General features: G+C 57.2%; 1 protein-coding gene and 19 non-coding genes across 20 annotated transcripts in view; 19 read left to right on the plus strand and 1 right to left on the minus strand.

The window, feature by feature from the left end:
- DNAJC5B (DnaJ heat shock protein family (Hsp40) member C5 beta) overlaps positions 1-13,277 on the minus strand; it is a 53,978-nt gene that overhangs the window by 27,648 nt on the left and 13,053 nt on the right. The window lies entirely within an intron of this gene.
- On the plus strand, positions 502-590 carry TRNAY-GUA (transfer RNA tyrosine (anticodon GUA)). Its single transcript is given in 2 exon segments — positions 502-538; positions 555-590. It is a non-coding gene; the product is annotated as a tRNA-Tyr (tRNA).
- On the plus strand, positions 1,951-2,039 carry TRNAY-GUA (transfer RNA tyrosine (anticodon GUA)). Its single transcript is given in 2 exon segments — positions 1,951-1,987; positions 2,004-2,039. It is a non-coding gene; the product is annotated as a tRNA-Tyr (tRNA).
- TRNAA-AGC (transfer RNA alanine (anticodon AGC)) lies at positions 2,368-2,440 on the plus strand. The gene has a single exon. It is a non-coding gene; the product is annotated as a tRNA-Ala (tRNA).
- TRNAY-GUA (transfer RNA tyrosine (anticodon GUA)) lies at positions 3,203-3,291 on the plus strand. Its single transcript is given in 2 exon segments — positions 3,203-3,239; positions 3,256-3,291. It is a non-coding gene; the product is annotated as a tRNA-Tyr (tRNA).
- Positions 3,619-3,691, plus strand: TRNAA-AGC (transfer RNA alanine (anticodon AGC)). Its single transcript has one exon. It is a non-coding gene; the product is annotated as a tRNA-Ala (tRNA).
- Positions 4,651-4,739, plus strand: TRNAY-GUA (transfer RNA tyrosine (anticodon GUA)). The gene is given in 2 exon segments: positions 4,651-4,687; positions 4,704-4,739. It is a non-coding gene; the product is annotated as a tRNA-Tyr (tRNA).
- On the plus strand, positions 5,068-5,140 carry TRNAA-AGC (transfer RNA alanine (anticodon AGC)). The gene has a single exon. It is a non-coding gene; the product is annotated as a tRNA-Ala (tRNA).
- TRNAY-GUA (transfer RNA tyrosine (anticodon GUA)) lies at positions 5,903-5,991 on the plus strand. The gene is given in 2 exon segments: positions 5,903-5,939; positions 5,956-5,991. It is a non-coding gene; the product is annotated as a tRNA-Tyr (tRNA).
- TRNAA-AGC (transfer RNA alanine (anticodon AGC)) lies at positions 6,319-6,391 on the plus strand. The gene has a single exon. It is a non-coding gene; the product is annotated as a tRNA-Ala (tRNA).
- On the plus strand, positions 7,154-7,242 carry TRNAY-GUA (transfer RNA tyrosine (anticodon GUA)). The gene is given in 2 exon segments: positions 7,154-7,190; positions 7,207-7,242. It is a non-coding gene; the product is annotated as a tRNA-Tyr (tRNA).
- On the plus strand, positions 7,571-7,643 carry TRNAA-AGC (transfer RNA alanine (anticodon AGC)). The gene has a single exon. It is a non-coding gene; the product is annotated as a tRNA-Ala (tRNA).
- TRNAY-GUA (transfer RNA tyrosine (anticodon GUA)) lies at positions 8,406-8,494 on the plus strand. The gene is given in 2 exon segments: positions 8,406-8,442; positions 8,459-8,494. It is a non-coding gene; the product is annotated as a tRNA-Tyr (tRNA).
- Positions 8,822-8,894, plus strand: TRNAA-AGC (transfer RNA alanine (anticodon AGC)). Its single transcript has one exon. It is a non-coding gene; the product is annotated as a tRNA-Ala (tRNA).
- TRNAY-GUA (transfer RNA tyrosine (anticodon GUA)) lies at positions 9,657-9,745 on the plus strand. Its single transcript is given in 2 exon segments — positions 9,657-9,693; positions 9,710-9,745. It is a non-coding gene; the product is annotated as a tRNA-Tyr (tRNA).
- TRNAA-AGC (transfer RNA alanine (anticodon AGC)) lies at positions 10,073-10,145 on the plus strand. Its single transcript has one exon. It is a non-coding gene; the product is annotated as a tRNA-Ala (tRNA).
- On the plus strand, positions 10,908-10,996 carry TRNAY-GUA (transfer RNA tyrosine (anticodon GUA)). The gene is given in 2 exon segments: positions 10,908-10,944; positions 10,961-10,996. It is a non-coding gene; the product is annotated as a tRNA-Tyr (tRNA).
- TRNAA-AGC (transfer RNA alanine (anticodon AGC)) lies at positions 11,324-11,396 on the plus strand. The gene has a single exon. It is a non-coding gene; the product is annotated as a tRNA-Ala (tRNA).
- Positions 12,356-12,444, plus strand: TRNAY-GUA (transfer RNA tyrosine (anticodon GUA)). Its single transcript is given in 2 exon segments — positions 12,356-12,392; positions 12,409-12,444. It is a non-coding gene; the product is annotated as a tRNA-Tyr (tRNA).
- On the plus strand, positions 12,772-12,844 carry TRNAA-AGC (transfer RNA alanine (anticodon AGC)). Its single transcript has one exon. It is a non-coding gene; the product is annotated as a tRNA-Ala (tRNA).

Raw genomic sequence — 13,277 nt, forward strand, 5'->3', positions numbered from 1 at the left:
TCAGTGGAGGGCCACCAAGAAGCTCAGGCAATGGAGGGATTTCTCTGTGATGATTGTCTGAAGACACCAGGCACGTTCATCCTGGAGAAAGGGAAGATCAGAGGGCTTACGCATGACGTGATTACGCATTCCTTCCATGTTGGAGGAGTAGTCTGCGCAGTAGGGGAAAGGCTACCGTTTGTGTGGTGGTTGCCCAGAGCGCAGAAGCCATCACAGTGAAACTGAATCAAGGGACATTGCATCAGGATATGGGTAAGCTGTTTTTGGCCCTGAGGACAGTCCATCTGTAGAAGATGACATCCGAGGAGCTTGTGGAGCCTTTCTGTTGGTTGTTTTTCAAGATTTTCCGGGGTAAAGGGTTGAGCACGGTGTTGTGAGGTTGGAGGTGAGGTTGTTTGAAGGAGGGTGCTGGAACAGAGGCATCAGGCTGCACTGCGCTGTGGCTGGGAAAGCGTTGGATAAGTGTGTGATGGGCAAGCAAGTGTTGAAGGCTCCATGATTCCTTCGATAGCTCAGCTGGTAGAGCGGAGGACTGTAGGCTCCCTTGCACGGCCATCCTTAGGTCGCTGGTTCAACTCCGGCTCGAAGGAGTGCCCTTTTGGCGCTTGGCCAGACCCTGCGGCACCTCTGCCTTTTGGCGCGGCACGGGCTGCTCCCCCTCAAGGGCTGCCCAGCCTTGAGCTCTTGCCAGAGGCGGGGAAGATGACCAGCCGAGGTTGTCCGGGATGAAGCCTGGGCAGGGGACAGTGGTCCTGAGCAGTGGTGCCGTCAGGGGTCACCTCCATCAGGAAAGCAAGTGGGTGGGCGGCGGGGTGAGAGCACGAGGCCGCTGGGAGGCCCAGGCTCTGGGTGTAGGGCAGTCTGGGTCAGGGCTGGGTGCCTGGCGGGGGAGAGGACCTCAGGCAGGGGCCGTGGGCTGGGGAATTAGCTCAAGTGGTAGAGCGCTCGCTTAGCATGTGAGAGGCAGCGGGATCGATGCCCGCATTCTCCAATGCTTTTCATTGCCCTTGCTGGGGAAACGCGGCCCTTTGCTGGGGGCCCCTGTCCTCTGGGGGCGGTGGGGAGATCACGGTGTGCCCAGGCTTTCAAGAGGAGGACAACATCCAGGGCTGCACCAAGGGCACTAGGAGCAGTTTAAGAGGGGAACTGATTTCCTCGCCCTTTGCTTGACAGTCGTCAAATGTCGTCTCCAGTACCGTGTTCATCTTTGAGCTGCACCGTAGAGGAAAGACATGAATGAAATGAAGCAACCTCAGTGGAGGGCCACCAAGAAGCTCAGGCAATGGAGGGATTTCTCTGTGATGATTGTCTAAAGACACCAGGCACGTTCATCCTGGAGAAAGAGAGGATCAGAGGGCTTTGCTTGACAGTCGTCAAATGTCGTCTCCAGTACCGTGTTCATCTTTGAGCTGCACCGTAGAGGAAAGACATGAATGAAATGAAGCAACCTCAGTGGAGGGCCACCAAGAAGCTCAGGCAATGGAGGGATTTCTCTGTGATGATTGTCTGAAGACACCAGGCACGTTCATCCTGGAGAAAGGGAGGATCAGAGGGCTTACGCATGACGTGATTACGCATTCCTTCCATGTTGGAGGAGTAGTCTGCGCAGTAGGGGAAAGGCTACCGTTTGTGTGGTGGTTGCCCAGAGCGCAGAAGCCATCACAGTGAAACTGAATCAAGGGACATTGCATCAGGATATGGGTAAGCTGTTTTTGGCCCTGAGGACAGTCCATCTGTAGAAGATGACATCCGAGGAGCTTGTGGAGCCTTTCTGTTGGTTGTTTTTCAAGATTTTCCGGGGTAAAGGGTTGAGCACGGTGTTGTGAGGTTGGAGGTGAGGTTGTTTGAAGGAGGGTGCTGGAACAGAGGCATCAGGCTGCACTGCGCTGTGGCTGGGAAAGCGTTGGATAAGTGTGTGATGGGCAAGCAAGTGTTGAAGGCCCCATGATTCCTTCGATAGCTCAGCTGGTAGAGCGGAGGACTGTAGGCTCCCTTGCACGGCCATCCTTAGGTCGCTGGTTCAACTCCGGCTCGAAGGAGTGCCCTTTTGGCGCTTGGCCAGACCCTGCGGCACCTCTGCCTTTTGGCGCGGCACGGGCTGCTCCCCCTCAAGGGCTGCCCAGCCTTGAGTTCTTGCCGGAGGCGGGGAAGATGACCAGCCGAGGTTGTCCGGGGTGAAGCCTGGGCAGGGGACAGTGGTCCTGAGCAGTGGTGCCGTCAGGGGTCACCTCCATCAGGAAAGCGAGTGGGTGGGCGGCGGGGTGAGAGCACGAGGCCGCTGGGAGGCCCAGGCTCTGGGTGTAGGGCAGTCTGGGTCAGGGCTGGGTGCCTGGCGGGGGAGAGGACCTCAGGCAGGGGCCGTGGGCTGGGGAATTAGCTCAAGTGGTAGAGCGCTCGCTTAGCATGTGAGAGGCAGCGGGATCGATGCCCGCATTCTCCAATGCTTTTCATTGCCCTTGCTGGGGAAACGCGGCCCTTTGCCGGGGGCCCCTGTCCTCTGGGGGCGGTGGGGAGATCACGGTGTGCCCAGGCTTTCAAGAGGAGGACAACATCCAGGGCTGCACCAAGGGCACTAGGAGCAGTTTAAGAGGGGAATTGATTTTCTCGCCCTTTGCTTGACAGTTGTCAAATGTCGTCTCCAGTACTGTGTTCACCTTTGAGCTGCACCGTAGAGGAAAGACATGAATGAAATGAAGCAACCTCAGTGGAGGGCCACCAAGAAGCTCAGGCAATGGAGGGATTTGTCTGTGATGATTGTCTGAAGACACCAGGCACGTTCATCCTGGAGAAAGGGAGGATCAGAGGGCTTACGCATGACGTGATTACGCATTCCTTCCATGTTGGAGGAGTAGTCTGCGCAGTAGGGGAAAGGCTACCGTTTGTGTGGTGGTTGCCCAGAACGCAGAAGCCATCACAGTGAAACTGAATCAAGGGACATTGCATCAGGATATGGGTAAGCTGTTTTTGGCCCTGAGGACAGTCCATCTGTAGAAGATGACATCCGAGGAGCTTGTGGAGCCTTTCTGTTGGTTGTTTTTCAAGATTTTCCGGGGTAAAGGGTTGAGCACGGTGTTGTGAGGTTGGAGGTGAGGTTGTTTGAAGGAGGGTGCTGGAACAGAGGCATCAGGCTGCACTGCGCTGTGGCTGGGAAAGCGTTGGATAAGTGTGTGATGGGCAAGCAAGTGTTGAAGGCCCCATGATTCCTTCGATAGCTCAGCTGGTAGAGCGGAGGACTGTAGGCTCCCTTGCACGGCCATCCTTAGGTCGCTGGTTCAACTCCGGCTCGAAGGAGTGCCCTTTTGGCGCTTGGCCAGACCCTGCGGCACCTCTGCCTTTTGGCGCGGCACGGGCTGCTCCCCCTCAAGGGCTGCCCAGACTTGAGCTCTTGCCAGAGGCGGGGAAGATGACCAGCCGAGGTTGTCCGGGGTGAAGCCTGGGCAGGGGACAGTGGTCCTGAGCAGTGGTGCCGTCAGGGGTCACCTCCATCAGGAAAGCGAGTGGGTGGGCGGTGGGTGAGAGCACGAGGCCGCTGAGAGGCCCAGGCTCTGGGTGTAGGGCAGTCTGGGTCAGGGCTGGGTGCCTGGCGGGGGAGAGGACCTCAGGCAGGGGCCGTGGGCTGGGGAATTAGCTCAAGTGGTAGAGCGCTCGCTTAGCATGTGAGAGGCAGCGGGATCGATGCCCGCATTCTCCAATGCTTTTCATTGCCCTTGCTGGGGAAACGCGGCCCTTTGCCGGGGGCCCCTGTCCTCTGGGGGCGGTGGGGAGATCACGGTGTGCCCAGGCTTTCAAGAGGAGGACAACATCCAGGGCTGCACCAAGGGCACTAGGAGCAGTTTAAGAGGGGAACTGATTTCCTCGCCCTTTGCTTGACAGTCGTCAAATGTCGTCTCCAGTACCGTGTTCATCTTTGAGCTGCACCGTAGAGGAAAGACATGAATGAAATGAAGCAACCTCAGTGGAGGGCCACCAAGAAGCTCAGGCAATGGAGGGATTTGTCTGTGATGATTGTCTAAAGACACCAGGCACGTTCATCCTGGAGAAAGAGAGGATCAGAGGGCTTTGCTTGACAGTCGTCAAATGTCGTCTCCAGTACCGTGTTCACCTTTGAGCTGCACCGTAGAGGAAAGACATGAATGAAATGAAGCAACCTCAGTGGAGGGCCACCAAGAAGCTCAGGCAATGGAGGGATTTCTCTGTGATGATTGTCTGAAGACACCAGGCACGTTCATCCTGGAGAAAGGGAGGATCAGAGGGCTTACGCATGACGTGATTACGCATTCCTTCCATGTTGGAGGAGTAGTCTGCGCAGTAGGGGAAAGGCTACCGTTTGTGTGGTGGTTGCCCAGAGCGCAGAAGCCATCACAGTGAAACTGAATCAAGGGACATTGCATCAGGATATGGGTAAGCTGTTTTTGGCCCTGAGGACAGTCCATCTGTAGAAGATGACATCCGAGGAGCTTGTGGAGCCTTTCTGTTGGTTGTTTTTCAAGATTTTCCGGGGTAAAGGGTTGAGCACGGTGTTGTGAGGTTGGAGGTGAGGTTGTTTGAAGGAGGGTGCTGGAACAGAGGCATCAGGCTGCACTGCGCTGTGGCTGGGAAAGCGTTGGATAAGTGTGTGATGGGCAAGCAAGTGTTGAAGGCCCCATGATTCCTTCGATAGCTCAGCTGGTAGAGCGGAGGACTGTAGGCTCCCTTGCACGGCCATCCTTAGGTCGCTGGTTCAACTCCGGCTCGAAGGAGTGCCCTTTTGGCGCTTGGCCAGACCCTGCGGCACCTCTGCCTTTTGGCGCGGCACGGGCTGCTCCCCCTCAAGGGCTGCCCAGCCTTGAGTTCTTGCCGGAGGCGGGGAAGATGACCAGCCGAGGTTGTCCGGGGTGAAGCCTGGGCAGGGGACAGTGGTCCTGAGCAGTGGTGCCGTCAGGGGTCACCTCCATCAGGAAAGCGAGTGGGTGGGCGGCGGGGTGAGAGCACGAGGCCGCTGGGAGGCCCAGGCTCTGGGTGTAGGGCAGTCTGGGTCAGGGCTGGGTGCCTGGCGGGGGAGAGGACCTCAGGCAGGGGCCGTGGGCTGGGGAATTAGCTCAAGTGGTAGAGCGCTCGCTTAGCATGTGAGAGGCAGCGGGATCGATGCCCGCATTCTCCAATGCTTTTCATTGCCCTTGCTGGGGAAACGCGGCCCTTTGCCGGGGGCCCCTGTCCTCTGGGGGCGGTGGGGAGATCACGGTGTGCCCAGGCTTTCAAGAGGAGGACAACATCCAGGGCTGCACCAAGGGCACTAGGAGCAGTTTAAGAGGGGAATTGATTTTCTCGCCCTTTGCTTGACAGTCGTCAAATGTCGTCTCCAGTACTGTGTTCACCTTTGAGCTGCACCGTAGAGGAAAGACATGAATGAAATGAAGCAACCTCAGTGGAGGGCCACCAAGAAGCTCAGGCAATGGAGGGATTTGTCTGTGATGATTGTCTGAAGACACCAGGCACTTTCATCCTGGAGAAAGGGAGGATCAGAGGGCTTACGCATGACGTGATTACGCATTCCTTCCATGTTGGAGGAGTAGTCTGCGCAGTAGGGGAAAGGCTACCATTTGTGTGGTGGTTGCCCAGAGCGCAGAAGCCATCACAGTGAAACTGAATCAAGGGACATTGCATCAGGATATGGGTAAGCTGTTTTTGGCCCTGAGGACAGTCCATCTGTAGAAGATGACATCCGAGGAGCTTGTGGAGCCTTTCTGTTGGTTGTTTTTCAAGATTTTCCGGGGTAAAGGGTTGAGCACGGTGTTGTGAGGTTGGAGGTGAGGTTGTTTGAAGGAGGGTGCTGGAACAGAGGCATCAGGCTGCACTGCGCTGTGGCTGGGAAAGCGTTGGATAAGTGTGTGATGGGCAAGCAAGTGTTGAAGGCCCCATGATTCCTTCGATAGCTCAGCTGGTAGAGCGGAGGACTGTAGGCTCCCTTGCACGGCCATCCTTAGGTCGCTGGTTCAACTCCGGCTCGAAGGAGTGCCCTTTTGGCGCTTGGCCAGACCCTGCGGCACCTCTGCCTTTTGGCGCGGCACGGGCTGCTCCCCTTCAAGGGCTGCCCAGCCTTGAGTTCTTGCCGGAGGCGGGGAAGATGACCAGCCGAGGTTGTCCGGGGTGAAGCCTGGGCAGGGGACAGTGGTCCTGAGCAGTGGTGCCGTCAGGGGTCACCTCCATCAGGAAAGCGAGTGGGTGGGCGGCGGGTGAGAGCACGAGGCCGCTGGGAGGCCCAGGCTCTGGGTGTAGGGCAGTCTGGGTCAGGGCTGGGTGCCTGGCGGGGGACAGGACCTCAGGCAGGGGCCGTGGGCTGGGGAATTAGCTCAAGTGGTAGAGCGCTCGCTTAGCATGTGAGAGGCAGCGGGATCGATGCCCGCATTCTCCAATGCTTTTCATTGCCCTTGCTGGGGAAACGCGGCCCTTTGCCGGGGGCCCCTGTCCTCTGGGGGCGGTGGGGAGATCACGGTGTGCCCAGGCTTTCAAGAGGAGGACAACATCCAGGGCTGCACCAAGGGCACTAGGAGCAGTTTAAGAGGGGAATTGATTTTCTCGCCCTTTGCTTGACAGTCGTCAAATGTCGTCTCCAGTACCGTGTTCACCTTTGAGCTGCACCGTAGAGGAAAGACATGAATGAAATGAAGCAACCTCAGTGGAGGGCCACCAAGAAGCTCAGGCAATGGAGGGATTTCTCTGTGATGATTGTCTGAAGACACCAGGCATGTTCATCCTGGAGAAAGGGAGGATCAGAGGGCTTACGCATGACGTGATTACGCATTCCTTCCATGTTGGAGGAGTAGTCTGCGCAGTAGGGGAAAGGCTACCGTTTGTGTGGTGGTTGCCCAGAGCGCAGAAGCCATCACAGTGAAACTGAATCAAGGGACATTGCATCAGGATATGGGTAAGCTGTTTTTGGCCCTGAGGACAGTCCATCTGTAGAAGATGACATCCGAGGAGCTTGTGGAGCCTTTCTGTTGGTTGTTTTTCAAGATTTTCTGGGGTAAAGGGTTGAGCACGGTGTTGTGAGGTTGGAGGTGAGGTTGTTTGAAGGAGGGTGCTGGAACAGAGGCATCAGGCTGCACTGCGCTGTGGCTGGGAAAGCGTTGGATAAGTGTGTGATGGGCAAGCAAGTGTTGAAGGCCCCATGATTCCTTCGATAGCTCAGCTGGTAGAGCGGAGGACTGTAGGCTCCCTTGCACGGCCATCCTTAGGTCGCTGGTTCAACTCCGGCTCGAAGGAGTGCCCTTTTGGCGCTTGGCCAGACCCTGCGGCACCTCTGCCTTTTGGCGCGGCACGGGCTGCTCCCCCTCAAGGGCTGCCCAGCCTTGAGTTCTTGCCGGAGGCGGGGAAGATGACCAGCCGAGGTTGTCCGGGGTGAAGCCTGGGCAGGGGACAGTGGTCCTGAGCAGTGGTGCCGTCAGGGGTCACCTCCATCAGGAAAGCGAGTGGGTGGGCGGCGGGGTGAGAGCACGAGGCCGCTGGGAGGCCCAGGCTCTGGGTGTAGGGCAGTCTGGGTCAGGGCTGGGTGCCTGGCGGGGGAGAGGACCTCAGGCAGGGGCCGTGGGCTGGGGAATTAGCTCAAGTGGTAGAGCGCTCGCTTAGCATGTGAGAGGCAGCGGGATCGATGCCCGCATTCTCCAATGCTTTTCATTGCCCTTGCTGGGGAAACGCGGCCCTTTGCCGGGGGCCCCTGTCCTCTGGGGGCGGTGGGGAGATCACGGTGTGCCCAGGCTTTCAAGAGGAGGACAACATCCAGGGCTGCACCAAGGGCACTAGGAGCAGTTAAAGAGGGGAATTGATTTTCTCGCCCTTTGCTTGACAGTCGTCAAATGTCGTCTGCAGTACCGTGTTCATCTTTGAGCTGCACCGTAGAGGAAAGACATGAATGAAATGAAGCAACCTCAGTGGAGGGCCACCAAGAAGCTCAGGCAATGGAGGGATTTCTCTGTGATGATTGTCTGAAGACACCAGGCACGTTCATCCTGGAGAAAGGGAGGATCAGAGGGCTTACGCATGACGTGATTACGCATTCCTTCCATGTTGGAGGAGTAGTCTGCGCAGTAGGGGAAAGGCTACCGTTTGTGTGGTGGTTGCCCAGAGCGCAGAAGCCATCACAGTGAAACTGAATCAAGGGACATTGCATCAGGATATGGGTAAGCTGTTTTTGGCCCTGAGGACAGTCCATCTGTAGAAGATGACATCCGAGGAGCTTGTGGAGCCTTTCTGTTGGTTGTTTTTCAAGATTTTCTGGGGTAAAGGGTTGAGCACGGTGTTGTGAGGTTGGAGGTGAGGTTGTTTGAAGGAGGGTGCTGGAACAGAGGCATCAGGCTGCACTGCGCTGTGGCTGGGAAAGCGTTGGATAAGTGAGTGATGGGCAAGCAAGTGTTGAAGGCCCCATGATTCCTTCGATAGCTCAGCTGGTAGAGCGGAGGACTGTAGGCTCCCTTGCATGGCCATCCTTAGGTCGCTGGTTCAACTCCGGCTCGAAGGAGTGCCCTTTTGGCGCTTGGCCAGACCCTGCGGCACCTCTGCCTTTTGACGCGGCACAGGCTGCTCCCCTTCAAGGGCTGCCCAGCCTTGAGCTCTTGCCAGAGGCGGGGAAGATGACCAGCCGAGGTTGTCCGGGATGAAGCCTGGGCAGGGGACAGTGGTCCTGAGCAGTGGTGCCGTCAGGGGTCACCTCCATCAGGAAAGCAAGTGGGTGGGCGGCGGGTGAGAGCACGAGGCCGCTGGGAGGCCCAGACTCTGGGTGTAGGGCAGTCTTGGTCAGGGCTGGGTGCCTGGCGGGGGAGAGGACCTCAGGCAGGGGCCGTGGGCTGGGGAATTAGCTCAAGTGGTAGAGCGCTCGCTTAGCATGTGAGAGGCAGCGGGATCGATGCCCGCATTCTCCAATGCTTTTCATTGCCCTTGCTGGGGAAACGCAGCCCTTTGCCGGGGGCCCCTGTCCTCTGGGGGCGGTGGGGAGATCACGATGTGCCCAGGCTTTCAAGAGGAGGACAACATCCAGGGCTGCACCAAGGGCACTAGGAGCAGTTTAAGAGGGGAATTGATTTTCTCGCCCTTTGCTTGACAGTCGTCAAATGTCGTCTCCAGTACCGTGTTCATCTTTGAGCTGCATCGTAGAGGAAAGACATGAATGAAATGAAGCAACCTCAGTGGAGGGCCACCAAGAAGCTCAGGCAATGGAGGGATTTGTCTGTGATGATTGTCTGAAGACACCAGGCACGTTCATCCTGGAGAAAGGGAGGATCAGAGGGCTTACGCATGACGTGATTACGCATTCCTTCCATGTTGGAGGAGTAGTCTGCGCAGTAGGGGAAAGGCTACCTTTTGTGTGGTGGTTGCCCAGAGCGCAGAAGCCATCACAGTGAAACTGAATCAAGGGACATTGCATCAGGATATGGGTAAGCTGTTTTTGGCCCTGAGGACAGTCCATCTGTAGAAGATGACATCCGAGGAGCTTGTGGAGCCTTTCTGTTGGTTGTTTTTCAAGATTTTCTGGGGTAAAGGGTTGAGCACGGTGTTGTGAGGTTGGAGGTGAGGTTGTTTGAAGGAGGGTGCTGGAACAGAGGCATCAGGCTGCACTGCGCTGTGGCTGGGAAAGCGTTGGATAAGTGAGTGATGGGCAAGCAAGTGTTGAAGGCCCCATGATTCCTTCGATAGCTCAGCTGGTAGAGCGGAGGACTGTAGGCTCCCTTGCACGGCCATCCTTAGGTCGCTGGTTCAACTCCGGCTCGAAGGAGTGCCCTTTTGGCGCTTGGCCAGACCCTGCGGCACCTCTGCCTTTTGACGCGGCACAGGCTGCTCCCCTTCAAGGGCTGCCCAGCCTTGAGCTCTTGCCAGAGGCGGGGAAGATGACCAGCCGAGGTTGTCCGGGATGAAGCCTGGGCAGGGGACAGTGGTCCTGAGCAGTGGTGCCGTCAGGGGTCACCTCCATCAGGAAAGCGAGTGGGTGGGCGGCGGGTGAGAGCACGAGGCCGCTGGGAGGCCCAGGCTCTGGGTGTAGGGCAGTCTGGGTCAGGGCTGGGTGCCTGGCGGGGGAGAGGACCTCAGGCAGGGGCCGTGGGCTGGGGAATTAGCTCAAGTGGTAGAGCGCTCGCTTAGCATGTGAGAGGCAGCGGGATCGATGCCCGCATTCTCCAATGCTTTTCATTGCCCTTGCTGGGGAAACGCAGCCCTTTGCCGGGGGCCCCTGTCCTCTGGGGGCGGTGGGGAGATCACGGTGTGCCCAGGCTTTCAAGAGGAGGACAACATCCAGGGCTGCACCAAGGGCACTAGGAGCAGTTAAAGAGGGGAACTGATTTTCTCGCCCTTTGCTTGACAGTCGTCAAATGTCGTCTCCAGTACCGTGTTCATCTTTGAGCTGCACCGTAGAGGAAAGACATGAATGAAATGAAGCAACCTCAGTGGAGGGCCACCAAGAAGCTCAGGCAATGGAGGGATTTGTCTGTGATGATTGTCTGAAGACACCAGGCACGTTCATCCTGGAGAAAGGGAGGATCAGAGGGCTTACGCATGACGTGATTACGCATTCCTTCCATGTTGGAGGAGTAGTCTGCGCAGTAGGGGAAAGGCTACCTTTTGTGTGGTGGTTGCCCAGAGCGCAGAAGCCATCACAGTGAAACTGAATCAAGGGACATTGCATCAGGATATGGGTAAGCTGTTTTTGGCCCTGAGGACAGTCCATCTGTAGAAGATGACATCCGAGGAGCTTGTGGAGCCTTTCTGTTGGTTGTTTTTCAAGATTTTCTGGGGTAAAGGGTTGAGCACGGTGTTGTGAGTTTGGAGGTGAGGTTGTTTGAAGGAGGGTGCTGGAACAGAGGCATCAGGCTGCACTGCGCTGTGGCTGGGAAAGCGTTGGATAAGTGAGTGATGGGCAAGCAAGTGTTGAAGGCCCCATGATTCCTTCGATAGCTCAGCTGGTAGAGCGGAGGACTGTAGGCTCCCTTGCACGGCCATCCTTAGGTCGCTGGTTCAACTCCGGCTCGAAGGAGTGCCCTTTTGGCGCTTGGCCAGACCCTGCGGCACCTCTGCCTTTTGACGCGGCACAGGCTGCTCCCCTTCAAGGGCTGCCCAGCCTTGAGCTCTTGCCAGAGGCGGGGAAGATGACCAGCCGAGGTTGTCCGGGATGAAGCCTGGGCAGGGGACAGTGGTCCTGAGCAGTGGTGCCGTCAGGGGTCACCTCCATCAGGAAAGCGAGTGGGTGGGCGGCGGGTGAGAGCACGAGGCCGCTGGGAGGCCCAGACTCTGGGTGTAGGGCAGTCTGGGTCAGGGCTGGGTGCCTGGCGGGGGACAGGACCTCAGGCAGGGGCCGTGGGCTGGGGAATTAGCTCAAGTGGTAGAGCGCTCGCTTAGCATGTGAGAGGCAGCGGGATCGATGCCCGCATTCTCCAATGCTTTTCATTGCCCTTGCTGGGGAAACGCAGCCCTTTGCCGGGGGCCCCTGTCCTCTGGGGGCGGTGGGGAGATCACGGTGTGCCCAGGCTTTCAAGAGGAGGACAACATCCAGGGCTGCACCAAGGGCACTAGGAGCAGTTAAAGAGGGGAACTGATTTTCTCGCCCTTTGCTTGACAGTCGTCAAATGTCGTCTCCAGTACCGTGTTCACCTTTGAGCTGCACCGTAGAGGAAAGACATGAATGAAATGAAGCAACCTCAGTGGAGGGCCACCAAGAAGCTCAGGCAATGGAGGGATTTCTCTGTGATGATTGTCTGAAGACACCAGGCACGTTCATCCTGGAGAAAGGGAGGATCAGAGGGCTTTGCTTGACAGTCGTCAAATGTCGTCTCCAGTACCGTGTTCACCTTTGAGCTGCACCGTAGAGGAAAGACATGGATGAAATGAAGCAACCTCAGTGGAGGGCCACCAAGAAGCTCAGGCAATGGAGGGATTTCTCTGTGATTATTGTCTGAAGACACCAGGCACTTTCATCCTGGAGAAAGGGAGGATCAGAGGGCTTACGCATGACGTGATTACGCATTCCTTCCATGTTGGAGGAGTAGTCTGCGCAGTAGGGGAAAGGCTACCATTTGTGTGGTGGTTGCCCAGAGCGCAGAAGCCATCACAGTGAAACTGAATCAAGGGACATTGCATCAGGATATGGGTAAGCTGTTTTTGGCCCTGAGGACAGTCCATCTGTAGAAGATGACATCCGAGGAGCTTGTGGAGCCTTTCTGTTGGTTGTTTTTCAAGATTTTCCGGGGTAAAGGGTTGAGCACGGTGTTGTGAGGTTGGAGGTGAGGTTGTTTGAAGGAGGGTGCTGGAACAGAGGCATCAGGCTGCACTGCGCTGTGGCTGGGAAAGCGTTGGATAAGTGTGTGATGGGCAAGCAAGTGTTGAAGGCCCCATGATTCCTTCGATAGCTCAGCTGGTAGAGCGGAGGACTGTAGGCTCCCTTGCACGGCCATCCTTAGGTCGCTGGTTCAACTCCGGCTCGAAGGAGTGCCCTTTTGGCGCTTGGCCAGACCCTGCGGCACCTCTGCCTTTTGGCGCGGCACGGGCTGCTCCCCTTCAAGGGCTGCCCAGCCTTGAGTTCTTGCCGGAGGCGGGGAAGATGACCAGCCGAGGTTGTCCGGGGTGAAGCCTGGGCAGGGGACAGTGGTCCTGAGCAGTGGTGCCGTCAGGGGTCACCTCCATCAGGAAAGCGAGTGGGTGGGCGGCGGGTGAGAGCACGAGGCCGCTGGGAGGCCCAGGCTCTGGGTGTAGGGCAGTCTGGGTCAGGGCTGGGTGCCTGGCGGGGGACAGGACCTCAGGCAGGGGCCGTGGGCTGGGGAATTAGCTCAAGTGGTAGAGCGCTCGCTTAGCATGTGAGAGGCAGCGGGATCGATGCCCGCATTCTCCAATGCTTTTCATTGCCCTTGCTGGGGAAACGCGGCCCTTTGCCGGGGGCCCCTGTCCTCTGGGGGCGGTGGGGAGATCACGGTGTGCCCAGGCTTTCAAGAGGAGGACAACATCCAGGGCTGCACCAAGGGCACTAGGAGCAGTTTAAGAGGGGAATTGATTTTCTCGCCCTTTGCTTGACAGTCGTCAAATGTCGTCTCCAGTACCGTGTTCACCTTTGAGCTGCACCGTAGAGGAAAGACATGAATGAAATGAAGCAACCTCAGTGGAGGGCCACCAAGAAGCTCAGGCAATGGAGGGATTTCTCTGTGATGATTGTCTGAAGACACCAGGCACGTTCATCCTGGAGAAAGGGAGGATCAGAGGGCTTACGCATGACGTGATTACGCATTCCTTCCATGTTGGAGGAGTAGTCTGCGCAGTAGGGGAAAGGC

This window comes from Opisthocomus hoazin, chromosome 3, assembly GCF_030867145.1.
Source record: "Opisthocomus hoazin isolate bOpiHoa1 chromosome 3, bOpiHoa1.hap1, whole genome shotgun sequence".
NCBI classification, from domain to species: Eukaryota; Metazoa; Chordata; class Aves; order Opisthocomiformes; family Opisthocomidae; genus Opisthocomus; species Opisthocomus hoazin.